Below are 20,586 nucleotides of genomic sequence, written 5' to 3'. Positions count from 1 at the left end.
TCGACCATTGAGCCTGGGTACAACAAGGCCCAGTAAAGTGTTAGCCCTAGAGGGACCGGGTCCTCAAGTGTCTAAGTCGGGGAGCAGGGAACCTCGTGAATGAGGTTAGCTAAACAGGGTTAGTTCTGTCATAGACTCTCTGAGCAGCTGAGCTCCATCAAGGATTGTAGTAGGGAGTAGCTTCCCAAGGCTTTTGAATTGCATAGAATGAAGGGGCCACAGGTGCTCTCCCTGACCACTCCACTGGGTGGGAGCCGGACCACTTTGAGGTATATTGCAGAAGAAAATGGATGTACTACTTGACTACCTTTTCTGATGGGACTGTTCTCTGCTGTGTAATGTAACCTGTTTCAGCCTGCTGTGTGGCATTGTGTATGCAAAGTAGTGTCAGATTTGTAGTTATACTACTCTTATAATCTTCCATGTAGCGTAGGCCCTAGCCTGAAGTGTTTTAAGTTGCATGTAACCCATGCTCCCACAACTAGCTGGTATTAATCCCTTTTTGGTCTGCCTAGTCCAGGGGTCTGCAACCCGCGGCTCCAGAGCCTAATGCGGCTCTTTATCCTGCTTGCTGCGGCTCTGTCTTGTGGCTTTGCCTGTCACGTCGTCTATACAGCCCTCACACCTGCTAGCAGCTTATTGAGTGTGTGACTGCTGTAAGCTAATGGTTAGCTTACCACGGTAGCACACTCATGAAGCTGCCAGCAAGTGCCAGGGCTGTATAGTCGTCCCAGGAGTGAATGGCGGTCGCACACTCAAGACAAAACATCGACCTATCCCTGCTGAACATATCCGCATTCACAGGGATAAGTCAGCCCAATCTTGAAATTGAACTGGCCGACATAGCGGATAAAGACTTATGGGTGTCCAAGTTCAAAAGCCTGACAACGGATCTCGAAGAAATCGCTCATCAGAAGGCCACTCTTTCTAAAAAGCACAAATGGAATGATATTGAAAACCTCCCCAAACCCAACAACATGGAGTGCCATTCCTGACACGTATATGAACATGAAAAAGTATGCATTTGGAGTCCTGTCCATCTTTGGCTCAACATACTTATGCAAGCAAGTTTTCTCGAACATGAACTTCATAGAAATCCAAATATCGCTTCCTATTAAGAAATGAGAGCCTTCAGTCCTGTGTGAAGATCAAAGTCACATCTTACAGCCCAGACAAAGGGAAGATCAGTATGGAGCTTCAGAAACCGAAGTCCCATTAAACAGATGAGAACACTGGCATTTAATAAGACACATGGTACAAAAGTTTCAACTCATACCATCTGTTTCCAACTGGAAGTTAGGAGTAGGGATGTCGCGGACTGTTCGCCCGCGAACTAATTCGCGCGAACATCGACCGTTCGCGTCCGCCGGGTTCGCCTTGGCTGGCGCTTATTTTTGCCCTCTCACCCCAGAGCAGCAGATACATGGCAGCCAATCAGGAAGCTCTCCCTCCTGGACCACCCCCACACCCCCTGGACCACTCCCCTTCCATATATAAACTGAAGCCCTGCAGCGTTTTTTCATTCTGCCTGTGTGTGCTTGGAAGAGCTAGTGTAGGGAGAGAGCTGTTTAGTGATTTGAGGGACAGTTGATAGTAACTTTGCTGGCTAGTAATCTAGTTGATACTGCTCTGTATTGTAGGGACAGAACTCTGCAGGGATTTGAGGGACAGTGGGGCTCATTTATCAACACTGGGCAAATTTGCCCATGGGCAGTAACCTATAGCAACCAATCAGTGAGTTGTTTAACTTCAGCCAGCTGCAGGTAGAACAGTGAATGCAACAATTTGATTGGTTGCCATGTGTTACTGCCCATGGGCAAATTTGCCCAGTGTTCATAAATGTCTCCCAGTGAGTTTAGGTTAGTAATCTACCTTCTACTGCAGTGCTCTGTATGTAGCTGCTGTGGGCACTGCTTCTGATCTCATCTGCTGACTGCTGTAATAACCCAATAGTCCTTGTAAGGACTGCTTTTATTTTATTTTTTGTTTTTTTACTTTGCTACTATAAGAGCCCAGTGCTATTAGTCTAGCTGTGTTGGGGAGTGGGACTGGTGTGCTGCTCCTAGTAGTTCAGCACCAACCAGAGTAATTTTTTTTTTTTAATATACATATATATATTTTTTTTATTTTACTTATCTTACTGTTCTTTAACGTGTCCAGTGCTGTTTGCTGTTCTTCATAGTAGTGCACCAATAGTAGTGCACTTGCAGGCATTGTTTGCCCAGTGTGTTCTTCAAACAACTGCCACCTAGCTGTGTGAGCTTTTTCACATTCTGTCTAAATATCAATAATAATACCGTCTCCAGAAACACCACCTGAGTGACGTTTTCCAAGCAGCAATAATATATTCCGTATCCACTGCTGTAGTGTATACGTTGACCTTGCAGGCATTGTTTGCCCAGTGTGTTCTTCAAACAACTGCCGCCTAGCTGTGTGAGCTTTTTCACATTCTGTCTAAATATCAATAATAATACCGTCTCCAGAAACACCACCTGAGTGACGTTTTTCAAGCAGCAATAATATATTCCATATCCACTGCTGTAGTGTATACGTTGACCTTGCAGGCATTGTTTGCCCAGTGTGTTCTTCAAACAACTGCCGCCTAGCTGTGTGAGCTTTTTCACATTCTGTCTAAATATCAATAATAATACCGTCTCCAGAAACACCACCTGAGTGACGTTTTCCAAGCAGCAATAATATATTCCGTATCCACTGCTGTAGTGTATACGTTGACCTTGCAGGCATTGTTTGCCCAGTGTGTTCTTCAAACAACTGCCGCCTAGCTGTGTGAGCTTTTTCACATTCTGTCTAAATAACAATAATAATTCCGTGTCCGTAAACATCACCTGAGTGATGTTTTTACAGCAGCAATAATATATTCCGTATCCACTGCTGTAGTGTATACGTTGACCTTGCAGGCATTGTTTGCCCAGTGTGTTCTTCAAACAACTGCCGCCTAGCTGTGTGAGCTTTTTCACATTCTGTCTAAATAACAATAATAATTCCGTGTCCGTAAACATCACCTGAGTGATGTTTTTACAGCAGCAATAATATATTCCGTACCCACTACTGTATACGTTGCCCTTGCAGGCATTGTTTGCCCAGTCTTTAACCAAGTGCCACCTAGCTGTGTGAGCTTTTTCACATTCCGTGTCCAGAAACATCACCTGAGTGACGTAGTGTGATTTCTGCCCTTTACAGCACAAAACGCAGCGCTGTGTCAACAATGTATTTTTCAGATACATTTTTGCCCTTGATCCCCCTCTGGCATGCCACTGTCCAGGTCGTTGCACCCTTTAAACAACTTTAAAATCATTTTTCTGGCCAGAAATGTCTTTTCTAGCTTTTAAAATTCGCCTTCCCATTGAAGTCTATGGAGTTCGCGACGTTCGCGAACCGTTCGCATTTTTGACGCAAGTTCGCGAATATGTTCGCGAACATTTTTTCCGCCGTTCGCTACATCCCTAGTTAGGAGACATCAAATCCAAAGACCTCACAGATGAGGAAAAATACATTGTAAAAAACACCTAAACACCAAAACAAGCCAAAATCTTTCTGAACGAATGTTCAGTAGGCAGATGAGATTATATCACAACAGTGCTTATGTTTCAAATAAAACATGAAGCCTTTAAAGAAAAGAATACAATCCTTACAGTTAGCAGCAATACAAATGTTTTTAGGCAAAGGGGGTCCAGTCTGCTTTACCTTGTGCTGCTCTGCTAGTTGCACCACCACCCCATTGAAGGCATGCATGAGTCAATTTAAAGGAGAAGAGCATCCGGGAGGGGGTTTTTTGGTAAATATGCATCATTATCCCGATTCATATTTAGAAGAATCAACTTTGACACGTTCCCTTAAATATAAAGAATGCAAGTCAGTATAAAATACATGCCTTTTATGGATAAGAAACATATTTTTCATGTAAACATTGTTTGTAAATAAACATGCATAGACTAGGGTTGCCACATGTTTGGTTTTGACCCGAGCAGTTTTTTCTTAGGGCTGTTTGGGTGTAATCTGCCTGCTCAGGTTTCAGCCTTGTAAAACCTGAAAAAAATATGGCTAAAAAGCACCTCTGATGTCAACATCTCATTCATAGGAGGCACAGACTCCCCAAAACGTCAAAAGCCGACTCCCACATGTCACTGCCCCCCCCCTGATGCAATCATCCCGCTCCCTTGTTCGGTTTTTTCCAAGCCTCTTTACTTAATTTTTCAGAATTCATTCAGGTCTAGCCTGAGAGACTGGTAAATTGCTAATGTGGTGTCTATTCAAAAAAGGATCCTCTTCTCAGTCTCTTGACGAGTCATTTATCTTGTTAGTTTGACATCAGGGGTATTAAGGGATATGATCCTAATGCTATGAGGCTTATTTATTAAAGATTGAACTTAAGTGGTTTTATATGTTTTGTAAAAATTGTCCAATAGCATCAGTGCTGCTCCCTTTGACTTCTATAGCACCTTGACAATTTTACTTGGCTTAGTTTTGCCTTAGAGGTTTTTGTAGTTTTTACACTTAATAAATCTGGAATTTTTAGAGCTTTTTAGAAACGTAGCAAAACTAAAATTTTCAATATTCGAGGAAAAAAGACGAAATTGTTAGTAAATGGTGTTATGTTTGGGGTAGCCGAGGATGAGTTTGTTTTTCCACTATTTGGTCTCTTAGCATTTCATCTGTTTGAGTCCCAAACTCACAGGTAGGGATGCACCGAATCCACTATTTTGGATTCGGCCGAACCCCCGAATCCTTCGCAAAGGATTCGGCCGAATACCGAACCGAATCCGAACCCTAATTTGCATATGCAAATTAGGGGTGGGAAGGGGAATTTTTTTTTACTTCCTTGTTTTGTGACAAAAAGTCACGCGATTTCCCTCTCCACCCCTAATTTGCATATGCAAATTAGGATTCGGATTCGGTTCGGCCAGGCACAAGGATTCGGCCGAATCCGAATCCTGCTGAAAAAGGCCGAATCCTGGCCGAATCCCGAACCGAATCCTGGATTCGGTGCATCCCTACTCACAGGTAACAAACAGCTCTCTCAAAGCTGCTACAAATTGTTCTGTGGAACCACATTTACTCTTGGCAAGAAAAAGTTCTTTATAGCAGTAAGAGCAGTTTCATAAGTATCATCAGGTAATGGTAATGTATAGAATATATGCTGTCCCTCTGCTCCCAGGCAGTGAATAAGTTAAGCACACTTTCTAGCAGCAGAAATCTCCCCTTGGTCAGCAGCAATAATGTAATTTTCAAACATACGTATCCAAGCAGTAAAAGGTATGGTAGGCTCACCAGGGTTTGGAAGAAATGGTGCAGACTGCTGCAGAGGTAGAAGATCTGGAACCCTATGAGTTTGGGCCAACATGGTTTTAAGCGTAGCCAAAATTGCCGAAATTACCTTTTATGAGAAGGAGATTATGAACCTCATCTCTGGGATGGCAGTGGATTTGATCTACTTGGACTTTGCTAAACAGTGCCACACAGAAGGTTAAATGGTAAGATTAAGGAATATTGGCCTGGAACATTTTATTTGTACTTGGATAGAGAACTGGCTGAAGGATAGATTACACAGAGTGGTGGTAAATGGAACATAATTGGACCGGTGTTGTTAGAGGTCAAACAATTGACTTGTTTATTAATGACCTGGAGGTGGGCATTGAAAGTAGATTTTTTATTTTTGCTGATGATACAAAATTGTCCAGAACTTTAGGTTCTATGCAGGATTGCTGCCACTTTGCAGAGTGATTTGTCTAAGATGGAAAACTGGGCATCAAACTGGAAAATGAGGTTCAATATTGATAAATGCAAGGTTATGCACATTGGCAAAAATACTATAAATGCAAGTTATACACTATATGGCAGTGTGTTGGGGGTTTCCTTAACTCAGAAGGATCTAGGGATTTTTGTAAATAATAAATTGTCTAATTTCAGCCAGTGTTATTCTGTGACTACTAAAGCAAATAAAGTACTATCTTGCATAAAAAAGGACATAAACTCAAGGGATGAAAACATAATTTTAAATAAATAATCTTTATAGGTCCCAGGTCTGGTCCCTGGTGAGGCCTCATCTGGAGTATGCAGTGCAGCTTTGGGCTCCAGTCCTTAAGAGGGATATAAATGAGCTGGAGAGAGTGCAGAGACGTGCAACTAAATTGGTTATAAGGATGGAAGACTTAAATTATGAGGGTAGACTGTCAAGGTTGGGGTTGTTTTCTCTGGAAACAAAGCGCTTGAGAGGGGACATGATTACACTTTACAAGTATATTAGAGGACATTATAGACAAATAGCAGGGGACCTTTTTACCCATAAAGAGGATCACTGTACCAGAGGCCACCCATTTAGAACAAATTTATATGAATGCTCATCTTCATAGCTAGGAAATACCAGTGTTAAACAATGCAGGAATGTATTTTGGTCCCTGTTAAGTAGGAGTATCCAAAGGCATTGGAAAATCCTGAAACAGGATCCCAGTTTGAGCACTATATTACCCCTATTTGCCTTCAAAAGAGGGTGGCGTTTAGGATCTATTCTGTCACCCAGTATGTTTGTTAATGTAGATACAGGTGGACCTTCCTACTGGTTAAATGTCAAAGGCAGATGTGGAGGGTCACGCTGTCATGCTTGCAAGTATATGAAACCTTCAAAGGACTTTGTGGGTAACAATAGCTCTAGGCGCTATAGGATCAACTTCTATGCAATTGCGAATCATTTACTTGAACATCATGGGGGCAAACCCTGCATTTCCTTCCAAATAATAGACAGATTTATACCCAGTGTTCAGGGGGGAGATACAGAGGTAACCCTTTTGAGAAGAGAGGCCTACTGGATGCTTAAGTTGAGTACTATTACACTCTTAATAGAGAGTAGAAATTAAATTGTTGAATTTGTTGAATGAAGGCTAGATTCCAATCAATAAGTACTTTTCGAAATATTATAGATTATTTTCTGATTAATTGATTTAGTATGTTGTTAAGTGAATTATTCAATGAATTTTGGTATCTTTGATGATTTAGGATCACAATCTAGCTACTGTATGTATGACGGTGCTTCATTGTTTGAATTTCTAATGAACTACATCGGACTACTTGTTGTTTCTCTTTGTGAATTTAAATTGATATGTATACCATCATTTATGCATTGGTGTTTTTAACATGATTATTTATTGCTACTACCATATGAGTGATACTATAATGTTGATTGATTGGTATTATAACACATAGTGACTTTTAATTACCATATGTATCAATTTGAGTTTATTGGTTGTGGTTATATAAGTGTGTTGCCTGCAGGGGGTGCTCTGGCTTCTGATGAATGTAACTAGTGGGTCACGAAACGAGTTAAGCCTATCTCACCCTGCCTGTTCTGTATAAGGTGATTTCAAATGGATTAATAACGTTATTTAACCAAATTTGGTTGCATTTCCACACCTCAGCTCAGCATTACGATCCTATGGTGCAAATTTTGATTTTCGAGGCCAGAGTGGAAGAGAGGGATCGGCTGAGAGTGTTGCTCCTTCTGCTCCTTTCTTTTAGATGCATGTGTGCAGCGAGTTTGATTCTCACTATTCCCATGAGGCAGTGGTGCAGATTTAATACTATTCTATATATATATATATATATATATATATATATATATATATATATATATATATATATATATATATATATATATATATTATACCTAGTCTTCCTCGTTACATTATATAGTAAAAGGAACAGAAGGAACTTTTTAAAAACTTGTATTATTTACAAAGGTGAACACTGGCAAAAACACTACTCTTGGAAAATTTTAAGATACAAATTGTCCGCTCTCTGCTTGCATCCTGGACCCCAGGGACCTCTCCACTGACATCATGGACCCCCCTCGACTACCTCCGCACAAAAAGTTGAGTGTGTGGGGGAGAGGGTGGCCGCAGCAGAGGGGCCAGGATCGCCCCTGGGCACAATTTTGGGGTATGTTGCTAGCTTCTTGCTGGAGCAGGCTACTATAAGTTCCCAATTGTTTTGACTAAATAAGGAGCAGCTGGGACACAATACTCAATAGGGCATTGGCTGACAAATGTGACAAACCAACCCCCACCAAGTCTGTCAATTGCCTAGCCTGGCTCTACAGAGCTTACATTCTGATCATGATTAGGTAAAACTGTATGGGGAATTTGCAATTTATATGTCATCTCTATTTCGATGGTACTGAGATAACGGTGATGTTCAGGATCTGCATTTTATAACTTACTGATGCGCTATGCTTCGGCTGTACTTTGCTGCCTGTGCAAGCACAAACGACAGTAGTAACTACAACATAATTTAGTTTAATCCTATTTGTAAAGAATATCCATCAATCAAAAATCTGTGTTCTAATGTAAAAATCTGAAGGGATGAAAATATTTAATTTGTAACAAACATTTGCTAAAGCTGCAGGCTGTAATAATAAATTGGTTACAGGGATTAAGCAGAGCATACAGATTCAGCTTTTGTTGCATCTCTTCTTAATTGTAGATCAGTGCTGTCCAAGTTTTCTATATAGATGGGCAATAATTCATGCCATGTTTTTAGGTCATATTATTATAACATGATGATTTTGTCCAAAGAGATTAGTGGAGTTGTTCGGCAGTCCGGAGGCCACTTCCCATGATTCAGCCTCAAGTTGGACAGCTTTTGTCTTCTGACATTTTATGGTTTAAAATTCTGCCCTTTAAGCTTAAATGTTAACTGCCCTTCAGTACTTTTTTGTATTTCGTAGAATTAAACTTCATTTAGATATAGACTCCCTAGTGACGGAGTGATGTTTTTATAATCTATTTATTACATGGGGTGAAATAGAATGTACTGTTCGATATCATTATCTTAGATCATCCTAGAATAAAGTTTCCATAATGATGTCTGTCTCCTTGTTCTGGATAGGTTCTGGAGGTGGGGCCTCCAGGGCATACAGTGTAGTGTGACATTTGTTGCACACATCATCAATGGGGTACTATTGATGATGGGGAGCTCCCAGTAAGAGCGGCCATTTTGGGGTACACGTAATGATTGAATGTGGCAACTAGTTAATAATGTGCGTGACGTCAGAAGTGCGTTATGTGCATGTGATCTGGCCAACATGGCCGCTCGCACCAGGAGCTCCCTCCCGGTGCAAGTGTCCTAATAAAATAATAATAAAAAAAAAATACTGTTACCCCCAACCAGAGTGCAGGCTTTATTAGACCGCACCTTTGGTTGAGGATTATTTGGCAACAGATGCCCTTTAAACTCTCCAGCTTGCTGCACTGAGTGTATATTGTTATTATATTATAGAAATGATTGTTGTATTTAATGTGCTTTAAACAGTACCCACTGACTACTGTATAAAATATGTGTGATACCTATAGTGTCTTACTGTATAATTTGTTTGGGTGTCACTACTCACTGCCTTTTATTGTGCATAAGAGGTTTGAGTTGGAATAGACTGTTGTAAGCCCTGTGTTTTATTTCGGGCTTGTAAAGTGCTGCTTGGTGCTCAATATGTGTCTTATTTCAAATATCAGATCACACATGATGAGCATGCAATGCTTCTTTTCACTAGTTAATATACTTACATTTCCAATCCCGACTGCTTCCCCCAATAAAATATACTTGGATTGCCAGCATACACTAGCTTTCTGTCTCACTATGGGGTATATCTGGTGTCACACACATGCGCATAAAAAGCAAGTTGTGGCACGCGCTCATCACATGCATGTCTGTGCCCAACATAGCCACCTGAACTCGGAGCTCCCTCCCATTCTGCCTAGCAGTAGTGGTGGCAATTTTTTTTAAAAGAGACTATAGTTTCCCTTAACCAGTGTGTGGGCCCGCACCTCTGATGGGGGAAACTATTTAAGGTGATACATGCACATTAAAGGAGAAAAAAACCCTTTACCAAAAATAAAAACCCTACCACCCACCCCACATAGACCCCCTCCCTCCTCCTCCTAGCTTCCCCCCCCCCTGGGGAAATGCCCCTAACTTTTTACTTACCCTTTGGTGAGAGTCACAGCATCGGAGTTCACCGCAGCCATCTTCCAGGTCTTTGCTAAGCTGAGACAGAGAGCGGCGAAGTGGAGCATTTGCAATTTACTGGATTCCGACAACTGCGCCAAAAATGGACGGGAATTGCCAAAGCGCCGGAAGAAGACACGAAGACCCGGAAGATGGCTGTGGTGAACTCCGATGCTGTTACTCTGCACCAAGGGGTAAGTAAAAAGTTAGGGGGATTTCCCCAGGGGGGCAGCTAGGCTGGGGGGATGGAGGGAGGGTGGTCTACGTGTGGTGGGTGGTAATGTTTTTTTTTTGGAAACAGGGTTCTCTCTCCTTTAACTAGGGTTGCCACCTTTTCTGGAAAAAAAATCCTGGCCAGGTGACAACCCTACCTTTAAGTGAGCCTGTGTGTGACCACCTTTAGCCCCCCCCCAAAGAAAAAAAAATCAACCTCTGCCCATGAGCAGTCAGTGTTGTGGTCAAGTTGCACTGCAGAAGAAACTGCTGTACACAATCTCTGAAAAGCTCAACAAATTGTTTTAGTATTCTATTAGGGTTGCCACCTGGCTAGTATTTTACTGGACTGGCCAGTAAAAATGATGGTTGATCCCAATGTTATTAATAGGGAAAAAAGATAAATATATAGCTAGGCCGGTGTTTTTTTCCAGAAAAGGTGTCAGCCCTATATATATTCTATCAATAAAGGACAACACTAATAATAATAATATATTCAGGCAGCTGTCACAGACCCACACAGCTTTGTTTATGTATCACTGTCTATAGGTAGCCCTGCTGTCCCACATTTACTTATGGCAGTAGTAGTAATACAAAACAATGGAGGGGCACACAGCTGTGTTCATTATGTCTCTGTAGGGGGCTGAAGTTCATTTCCCTAGTCCTATCCTATGTGGAGTCGCATTGGCAGCAGTGTATTGTTTGTGGAGTAGGAATTTGTGTGTGGGGAGGGGGAGAAGTCCCCGCCCTGTGAGCTGTGCAGGAAGGAAGGCCTAGCAGGGAGACAGAGATAGAGACAGAGAAACAGAGAGACAGAGATCCGCAGGCAGAAGCAGAGAGAGAGAGGGCAGAGATGAGGAAACTCAGTGCGTGTGGCCAGTGAATAGGAAACTGCTGTAACAACATTTAGAGCCCTTTTCAGGGTTTGGAAAGAACGGGGGAGCTTGTCAGGCTCTGAAGATCAAAACGAGCTCTATTTCTGGAATGGGAGACTGAAGGGAGATCTTTTGTGTTCCTGCGACTTACTATTCCCGTGTAAAGACTCTCCTGGCTGCCACACTCTGTACGTATCAAAATATATTCTAAACTTTGTACAGACCTTGTTACTTTATTCAGGAAGTGACGCTTGTAATTGTAATTGCTCAGGGATTACAGTCCGGGTGGTATTTGTTTATAGGCGCCCAGCAGCTGTGCCAGGGGTGTAACTTTGGGGGGTCTGTCTCCAGATTTACACTATTTACACTAATAGCAATCATGTGGGGCCTGCTGCTACTGCACCATCATTGACAATGAACAAGTATCAGGAAAGTCCTGGTATTCTTTGTAAACTGAACTGCAGCATGAATTCTGCAAATTCACTTGTGGGGTTTTTCTTTTCACCTTCCAAATGTTGTTGCAGCTGAATATTAATGTATTGTTCAACAAAGTAAACAAAAATGATTACTGGAGTTTCCATTAATTCTTAAGCCAGTTTCTCCTACTGTGGATATCAAATAGTTTTGCCCAGATGGGTGGCAGTAGATCTCATATATATAGTGAATAAAGTACCCCCTCTTGTAAAATATAAGGATATTATAAGTTACCGAGGAGTTTCATGACCATATAAAAACACAAGGTCGAAGGCTGAGTGTTTTTATACAGGTCATGGAACTCCGAGGTAACTTCTAATATCCTCATATTTTGCAACAGGGGATACTTTATTTATTATAATACACACGTTTCAGTGAGTCATGTGACAGAAATGACATCAGAACTCACCGTTTATAACTGTTGACATCAGAACTCACTGTTTATAAGGATATAATTTACAAGATATTCATGGCTTTTGTGTATTATATATCTATACACAGAGTATTAAGCAAGTTTTTCATGAGCTGACGCTTTATGGGCGCTGCTCATGGTTGTCGTTTACAGTCCCAATATGGCCTATTTTGACCATCCTGCCCTACCATCTGGGCAACAGGGGCGATTTAGACCAATAATCCTGTGATACTGGTGGAGCGAGGATTATCTATCCTGACCATAAATATCTGTCCCTTTGCTACACAGAAAGGAAGGGGGAGCTCAATTCGTCTTCACTTTCTGCAGGGCCAGTAACACCAAAAAAATTGAATGTTTTAAAGTAATTAACACTTTTTTGTGTGGTTTCCCTGCAGTGGTAGAATTGGCGTTTGCTTCAGAAACACTGATACAGTTTATATCAGGCATGTCCAAAGTCAGGCCCGGGGGACAATTGCAGCCTTTTTTCAAATTTACACCAGCCCTCAGCCTCCATCATGAAATGAATAATAATGCGACCCACCAGCACAGTGCAATCAGGAATCGCATAGCCATAGCAGTAATATTTGGGCACATTAGTGAAATGATCTGCCACTTGGTCTATACTGCTGCCTGTGTGCTGAAGGTGTTAGCAATAGACATGTACTGGCACATAGTGACGCGCCAATCTCTCACATACTTCTTTAGGGGTGAAGGTGCAATAGACATACTGACGTGCCAGTACAGTAAACTAATGAAGTCTTGGAGAGCAGCGCGTCACTACGTTCCAGTACGTGTCTATTACTAACACCTTCAGCACACAGGCAGCATTATAGACCAAGTGGTAGATCATTTCACTAATGTGCCCAAATATTGCTACGGCTATGCGATTCCTTTAAATGAGTTAAATTATGTTAATGGTTAAAAGAATGTCAGGCTGAATCGTCGGCCCCCACACATTTTCACCTCACCAAATCTGGCCCTCGTTGCAAAAGTCTGCTCTATTGCTTTGTATATCTGCTACTAACACTAAAACATAACTTCTACGCTTGCATGTCTCATAACCAGGTTTACACAGATATCTGATACATTTAACCAACTGCTAATAATCTCACAATATTACGGGCCATGTATGTATTCTAATCTCACAAATCAAATTGCTTAATTCTGTGGCCATGTTCCGGTTGTTCCGCTGGTGTCTAATCCCTGGTGTGAACACATTCTGTGGTAGGTCAGGAGGGCAGAATTGGGAAACTTGCACTTTGCAGGCACTGCTGACTTACAGAAAATATTGTATAAGCATTCCTTACTCAACCCCTTTGGTAATTAGTCATGTTAAAGGCTCAGAATTATGTAAACACAATGGAAATACAATACTTGCATCAAGTGCATTTGAATTATTTGTGTAATGTCCAAATGACACAACTGCAGTATATTTACTGTGTTTACAACTTCTTGATTTCCCAATTTATGTATATACCTGTTTGGGCACGTAACACAATGCAGTAACTGCAAATTATAGGAGCAAAAAGCAAGGAGCCTAACACTTCTGCTGTTTCTTTACATTATTAAATATTCTTAATTTGCAAGAAACGAGAGATCTGTAACAGGGTTGTTCACCTTTAAATGAACTTTTAGTGCGACGTGTAGAGTGGTATTCCGACACACATTACAATTGGTCTTTTTTAAAAATTTGTTTAGCTTTTGCTCCGGTTTGGAATTTCAGCATTTATCTAGTTGCTAGGGTCCACATTACCCTAACAACGAAGCAGTCGTGTAAGTGAGATATTGGGATTTGAATAGGAGAGGCCTGAATAAAAAGATGTAGCTGTAACAATAAAATAGTTGCCTCGCAGGGCAATAGTTTTTCTGCTTCTTGTCAGTGACCCCCCCCATTTGAAAGCTGGAAATAGAAGAAAAGGGCAAAGAATTCAAAAACTATACAGAATTGAAGACCAGCTGCCCATTCTATAACATACTAAAAGTGAACATAAATGTGAACTACACCTTTAAACATTAGACTACATATACCTATGCAAATATTTAGCTTAAAGGGGACCGGTCACCCTAAGAAATAATTCCAAATCCTATTTTGTGATGTTAGTCAACTTCACTTGACACTATATAAATTATATAAATCTTGTTTCTTTTAGTCTTGCAATTCACAATCTCTTGAAACAGGCAGCAGCCATTTTGCAGACACTGTTATTAAGGAAAGTTTTGCATCATGCAAGAATCAGAAGTGAAAGTAATTGCCTGCCTACTCTATGCCTCAGGCAATATATGATTGACAGCTGAGATTTTTAAACAAGTTTATAACCGGTATGGATGTTTTAATAAAAAAAAAAGAATTTGGGATTTATGTTTAATTTGTTATTATACAGCTTTTTATGTCTGGGTGACAGGTCCCCTTTAATTTGTTTCAAAATATAAACCTGGTTCTCATAGGCCTTCTCCAGTTTTATGTGACTAGTTATAGTTATATTTCTTTCCTCACATATCAGTCAGTGCTGCCATACTTCTTGCCTCTGTTAAAGCTTACATCTTATAAAGCTGTAGCACACCTAATAGTTTTACTAAGATGAAGCTGTGAGTGTAGAGAATGCCTTAGTCACTAGAAGCAATGCGACTGCTTCCTGTCAGCCGTATATTACATTATATTTTATATATTTTAACTATACTATTAAACTTAATTTTCCCAAAACCTTGAGATGCATATGAATATGCCTTAAAGAGGCTCACAGTCACTTTCTGGCCATCTGGAGCTTACTGGTACATTGCTACGTATGTGCAGAATAACTACCAAATAATTGTACTTGCTCCAAACAGGAACTGGTTTTCACAAGACCTTACAAGTCAAGTCTGTATGTCATGTGTCTGTATTTACTTTGTGTTAATAAATGGGCTTCTTCACTAAGCATTGTAGTTAGTTGTTATGCATGCAGATAAAATTGTTTAGATACTTGAGATCCAATGAGAAGCCATAGTAAAGGTGCAAAAAAAAGTACCAGCGGGCAAGCTTTTGGGATGTTGGTACTGATGTCTCGGTCTAGGACTGTCTCGCTGTTTCTGCTTTCTTCCTGAAAATCATTAGTGACATTCTGCCTTGCTTCATTTTAGCTGACATCTTATGGGAGAACTACAGGATGCGGTGCTAATTTGGAAAATTTCTTCACATCATTTTCCTAATGAGAGAGGTCACTTGGGTGGTTTTTGTTACAGTATGGGTGGCATACTTTGGGAAATTCACCAATTATGTCAGCCTTAAAGTGGACCTGTCACCCAGACACAAAAAGCTGTATAATAAAAGTCCTTTTCAAATTAAACGGGAAATCCAATTTCTATTTTTTATTAAAGCGTTCAAAGCTGTTGTAAGCTCATTTAAACAACTCATGCCCTGGGCATAGAGGCAGGGCAGACAATTAGTTTCACTTTCCATTGATCACTTCCTAGAAATCGCTGCTCTCCCCACATTCCCCCATTCTCTTCACAGTTAAATTGTGTAACCAGGGCATGGGGATGGACGTCAGGTCCCCCATTCTGGTGCACAAACAAGATTCTGAGATGATGCAAGACTTGCCTTAATAACAGTGTCCACAAAATGGCTCCTGCATGCTTGTTATAATTATGAATTCCCAGACTGGAGGAAACAAGATTCAAATAATTTATATAGTGTAATTTAAGTTCATTTTGCTTGACTGATGTAATAAAATAGGATTATGAATAATTTTTTTGGGTGACGGGTCCCCTTTAAAGGAATAAAGTCAATAATAGTGCCACACTCACACTAAACCGCTTGTTGAAGGGTCGGGTGCAAGGCTGTGTTCCTCTCTGCAAAGGTAAATTCCCACAGTATAACATAAAATCCAGCAGCACTGCCACTAGCCAAGCGACGTTTCGGGCTATTCCAGCCCTTTATCAAGCCTTGATATAGGGCTGGAATAGCCCGAAATGTCGCTTGGCTAGTGGCACAAACATTTGATTCACTTATCGGATTGCTGCTCGATTTTATGTTATACTCTGGGTCCCCTTTAAAGGGATACTGTCCTGGGAAAACATGTTTTTTTTTTTTCAAAATGTATCGGTTAATAGTACTGCTCGAGCAGACTTCTGCAAACTGATGTTTTTATATTTAATTTTGAAATCTGACGTGGGACTAGATATATTGTCAGCTTCTCAGGTGCAATATACAAAAAGGGGGGGGGGGTTGTAGGAGCACTCAAAAGGCCTAGCCAAAGTATATTTAAGTATAATGAAAGTGCTACTTTTTAATGCAAATTCCCTGGTCCCCCGGCTCATAAGCAATTTAGCATAAATGCAAGTGCATGTGTTTACAAAACAGGGGTTTTTAGTTACAAGTTATGATCATAAAGTTGATAAGCCACCACACCACGTCAAGGTAAACCCCACACGGTGGTCCCTAACTTGTTTACCTCTGGTCATAGTATAAAAAGTCTTTTGCTTATCCGCATAGTAGCATTACTTGTAATCAGTATCTCATTGAACCTTGGTTTCAGTCTGAGGGCTAGATCCTCCCCCGCCAGTATGCGGCTTTTAAGACGGAGAGATTGCCCAAACCAACTCACATTTTTAAAAGCATAGGACTGCCATTAGTTTAAAGGGGTGGGTATTGGGTGCTATTACAAACCACATATGAAGCTCAGTCTCAGCTTCAAGCTACAATACAATATACAAAAAAGGAGGTTGTGGGAGCACTCAAAAAGCCAAGCCAAAGTATATTTAAGTATAATGGAAGTGCTACTTTTTAATGCATATTCCCTGGTCCCCTGTCTCATAAGCAATTCAGTATAAATGCAGGTTTCCCAAGTGCCCCCAGTCATTTGACTTGTGCTTTGCTAAACTTCAGTCACTTTTTACTGCTGCACCCCCCAGCAGCCGCTCAGCAGAACAATGGGAAAACAACCAGATAACAGCTTCCTGGTAAATCCAAGGGTCAGGGCACAGTGGCATATTCAGGAGATTAGTCACCCGGCAACAAATTTCCTCTTCTTCAGGGCAACTAATCTCCCCAAACTGCCTCCCCTGCCTTGCCGCCAGTTAAAATGTAAATCGCCGGCGGGATGGCACTATTCGTTTTCCGAAGTCGTCCGAAGTTTCCTCGTGAGGAAAACGAATCGTGCCGAGATTAAATCTGCAGAGGTTTGAATGAAAGCCTCCATTGAGTTCAGGTACACAAACATTATCAGAGACCCTTACAGCATATTGTAGCCTCTAGCAGTGACCCCATCCTCTGCTTAAACTTCTCCACATCTCTTTTTACTCTATGGCACTGAACGATTTGTGGTTTTTCAGGGAAGTTTAGTTCTTACCTACAGATAGTAAGGTAACCACGGAGACCACAGTCCTCAGTGTCCTTTCTCCCCATGTGGAGTCCTAGGGCCTAGAAATTACTCTGATAGCAGCTTCTTAGGACTTCACCTCTTCTCTATTTTCATTTTACTACTTAATTTCCTTAATGACGGTTATGGGGTCTTTTAAACTTAAAATAATCATGAACTCATCCTTTTTTAAAAACACTGATTAGCATTAGCAATTTTTAATTAATTCTTATGAACTTTGAATCACTGACAGCCTGAGGCTGCATTTGGAAGCACTAGCACTTTAATTTTAGCAATTTACTGGTGTATTTTGAACTTCTGATTCACTGACAGCTTAAAGCTGCATCCGGAAAAGCTGTAGCACTTTAATTTTATCGTTTTTATGGTGTAAAATAGTAGTAGCGTTGCGTTTTCTATAGTCCCCCCGAAGTTGCCTCACTGAGGCAACTTTGGGCGACTATTGAAAACGCATCGCCGCGTGTGCATTAGCGCAGGCGACTTTTCATTGTAGCCTATGGGAAAACACGCTGAGGCAGTTTGGGGAGATAGTCGCTCAGAAGACGAGGCGATTAGTCGCCAGGCGACAAAATCTCCTCGTGTGGACTAGCCCTAAGAAGTGTCAGAGAGTGTGTGGGGTTTTACGACTTTTCCTCTTTTTATGACCCTTTTAGTAATTCAGTCAGTTCAAAGTCAGTTCGAAGAAAACAACTTCTTTTCCCCCATCCTCTGCTTCCCACAGCCCCAGATATTGCAGCAGCAACTTTTTCCTTCTCAGAGCAAGCTGCAAGTTCCCACAGATTTTAGGTGAATCTGCACAACTCGCCTGTGTCAAATCGTGTGAAATACCTTCACAGGTACAAGACATCAATTTGCTAATCATATAGTGTTTCCTTCCAAGGTCCATGTGTATAAGGGGACTTTTCTTGCTACAGAATGGGACATATTATCCAGAATGCTCGGGACCAGGGGTTTTCTGGATAACGGATCTTTCTGTAATTTGGATCTTCATACTTTAAGTCTAATAGAAAATCATGTAAACATTAAATAAAGCCAATAGGCTAGTTTTGCTTCCAATAAAGATTAATTATATCTTAGTTGGGATCAAGTACAAGCTACTGTTTTATTATTATACAGAATAAGGAAATGCTTTTTAAACATTTGGATTATTTGGATAAAATGGGGTCTTTTGGAGATGGTTTTTCCATAATTCTGAGCTTTCTGGATAACGGATCCCATACCTGTATCACTGAGTTTAGACAGAGCTTATCATGAATACTGTGACTTTTGTTTATTCACACTGCACAGGCAAATATCCATGTGGCCCTTGGTCTTTATCTTGCTACTTTGTTATCAGTATTCAGTTTGTTTGATTCACAGCCAAAAGGCAAATTAGTCCATAAATACTTTCTCGATTGGTTGGTGAAGGCCTCAAAAGGCTGCCTTTGTTTTCAACTTATTTCTCCTGAGAATGAGACCAATTGAAATGCTGCATTGCTGGAAGAAATATAGAAAACCTTTGAAGGAAATTATGTATATGCTTGAATTCTCCATAAACTCATATGATATCACTGTGTGAAATCCTTCGTTCCACTATTCAGCAAACAAAATAACTTTAAGCAACACTCATTACAACATATTAGATGTTTTAACATAGCTTTGAAGCATTATAAATAGTGATGGGCGAATTTGTCCCATTTTGCTTTGGCTAAAAATGTTAGAATTTCCAGCGAAATGGCGACACTTGACGGTTTTGATGTGATCGACTTTTCCGACACACGTCAAAAATTCACCGCAAATTCACCCCTGACGAATTTACTAGTTATAAAGTGTAATTTTATTGTTCCTGTTTTTATTAAGTAATGAAAGTTTTGTCGTTCAGGATTCGGGCTTTTTCAGCAGGATTAGAATTCAGGCGAATCCTTCTGCCCGGCCAAACCAAATCCGAATCTTAATTTACGTATGCAAATTAGGGGCGGGAAGCAAATCAAGTGACGTTTTGTCACAAAACACGGAAGTAAATAATGTTTTCCCCTTCCCACCCCTAATTTGCATATGCAAATTAGGATTCGGTTCGGTATTCAGCCAAATCTTTCGGGAAGGATTCCGTGGGTTTGGCCGAATCCAAAATACAGGTATAGGACCCCTTATCCGGAAACCAGATATCCAGAATGCTCCGAATTATGGAATGGCTGTCTCCCATAGACTCCATTTTATCAAAATAATCCAAATTTTTAAAAATTATTTCCTTTTTTTCTGTAATAATAAAACAGTAGCTTGTACTTGATCCCAACTAAGATATAATTAATCCTTATTGGAAGCAAAACCAGCCTATTGGGTTTATTTAATGTTTAAATTAATTTCTAGTAGACTAAAGGCATGAAGACCCAAATTACGGAAAGATCCGTTATCCGGAAAACCCCAGGTCCCGAGCATTCTGGATAACAGGTCCCATACCTGTAGTGGATTCAGTGCATCACTATCCAAAATACAGATTTTTGTCATTTCTTCAGGTGTGATTGAATATGTTCTAAACTTTTAATAATTACAAAGCTGTAGCCTTCCATTTCTCATGTATGCCACACAGTGCCTAAGTAGCACATCTTTAGTGTATCCGGACTAATTGGTCAGAAGAGCATTGATCTTGTAGTCAAATGCAACTTGCAAATCAAGTCCTTTAGTGCCTTGAGTTCATGGAAAAGCTGATTTAGTAACTGAATAGGCATTTGCTAATTCCAAGAAGCTTTCGTGGTATAAATAAATCAGAAATCCTTTGCTTTTCACTTTCAGTGGCATTGACCGTGTGAAGTGTTATTCTGTAACTGAGGCTAATGAAATCTGCCTGTCATGTTGCACACGGGGAGGGTTTTGGCCACAACTGGTGTTTCCTGGCCCTGTGTATAAAGTAACAAGCAGGGCCGGATTTACATAGGGGGCACCCCTAGGCCCATTGCCGTCTGGCGCCCCTGTCCCTTCCCCTTTATTTGTGCAAATTTATCTGGACTGGAGCAATTGGGATTTAAAAAAAAATATTGTATCTCCAGCACATCCCCAGTGTTTTTGATCAATGTGGGTGTGATTGGGCAGCATGCCGCCCCCCTAAAATCCTGCCACCCTAGGCCCGGGCCTAGGTGGCCTTTCCCCAAATCCAGCCCTGGTAACATGTGACACAGACATGGCCAAATATAAGAAACTGTTCTGAGGTTGGCCTAAAGGTTGCCATAAAATGGCCAATCCTCTACAGCAGTGATCTGCAGCCAGTGACTAA

General features: G+C 40.9%; 1 protein-coding gene across 1 annotated transcript in view; it reads left to right on the top strand.

Annotated features, from left to right (window-relative positions):
* Positions 1-10,918: 10,918 nt before the first annotated feature.
* rnf13.S (ring finger protein 13 S homeolog) overlaps positions 10,919-20,586 on the top strand; it is a 43,052-nt gene continuing 33,384 nt past the window's right edge. Inside the window, exon 1 of the mRNA XM_018265771.2 lies at positions 10,919-11,287. The gene's annotated coding sequence lies outside the window, so the exon portion shown is untranslated. The remainder of the gene's footprint in view (positions 11,288-20,586) is intronic.

This window comes from Xenopus laevis, chromosome 5S (genome assembly GCF_017654675.1).
Source record: "Xenopus laevis strain J_2021 chromosome 5S, Xenopus_laevis_v10.1, whole genome shotgun sequence".
NCBI classification, from domain to species: domain Eukaryota; kingdom Metazoa; phylum Chordata; class Amphibia; order Anura; family Pipidae; genus Xenopus; species Xenopus laevis.
Note: the sequence above shows the minus strand (reverse complement) of the source record. Positions and strands in the feature narration are given on the sequence as shown.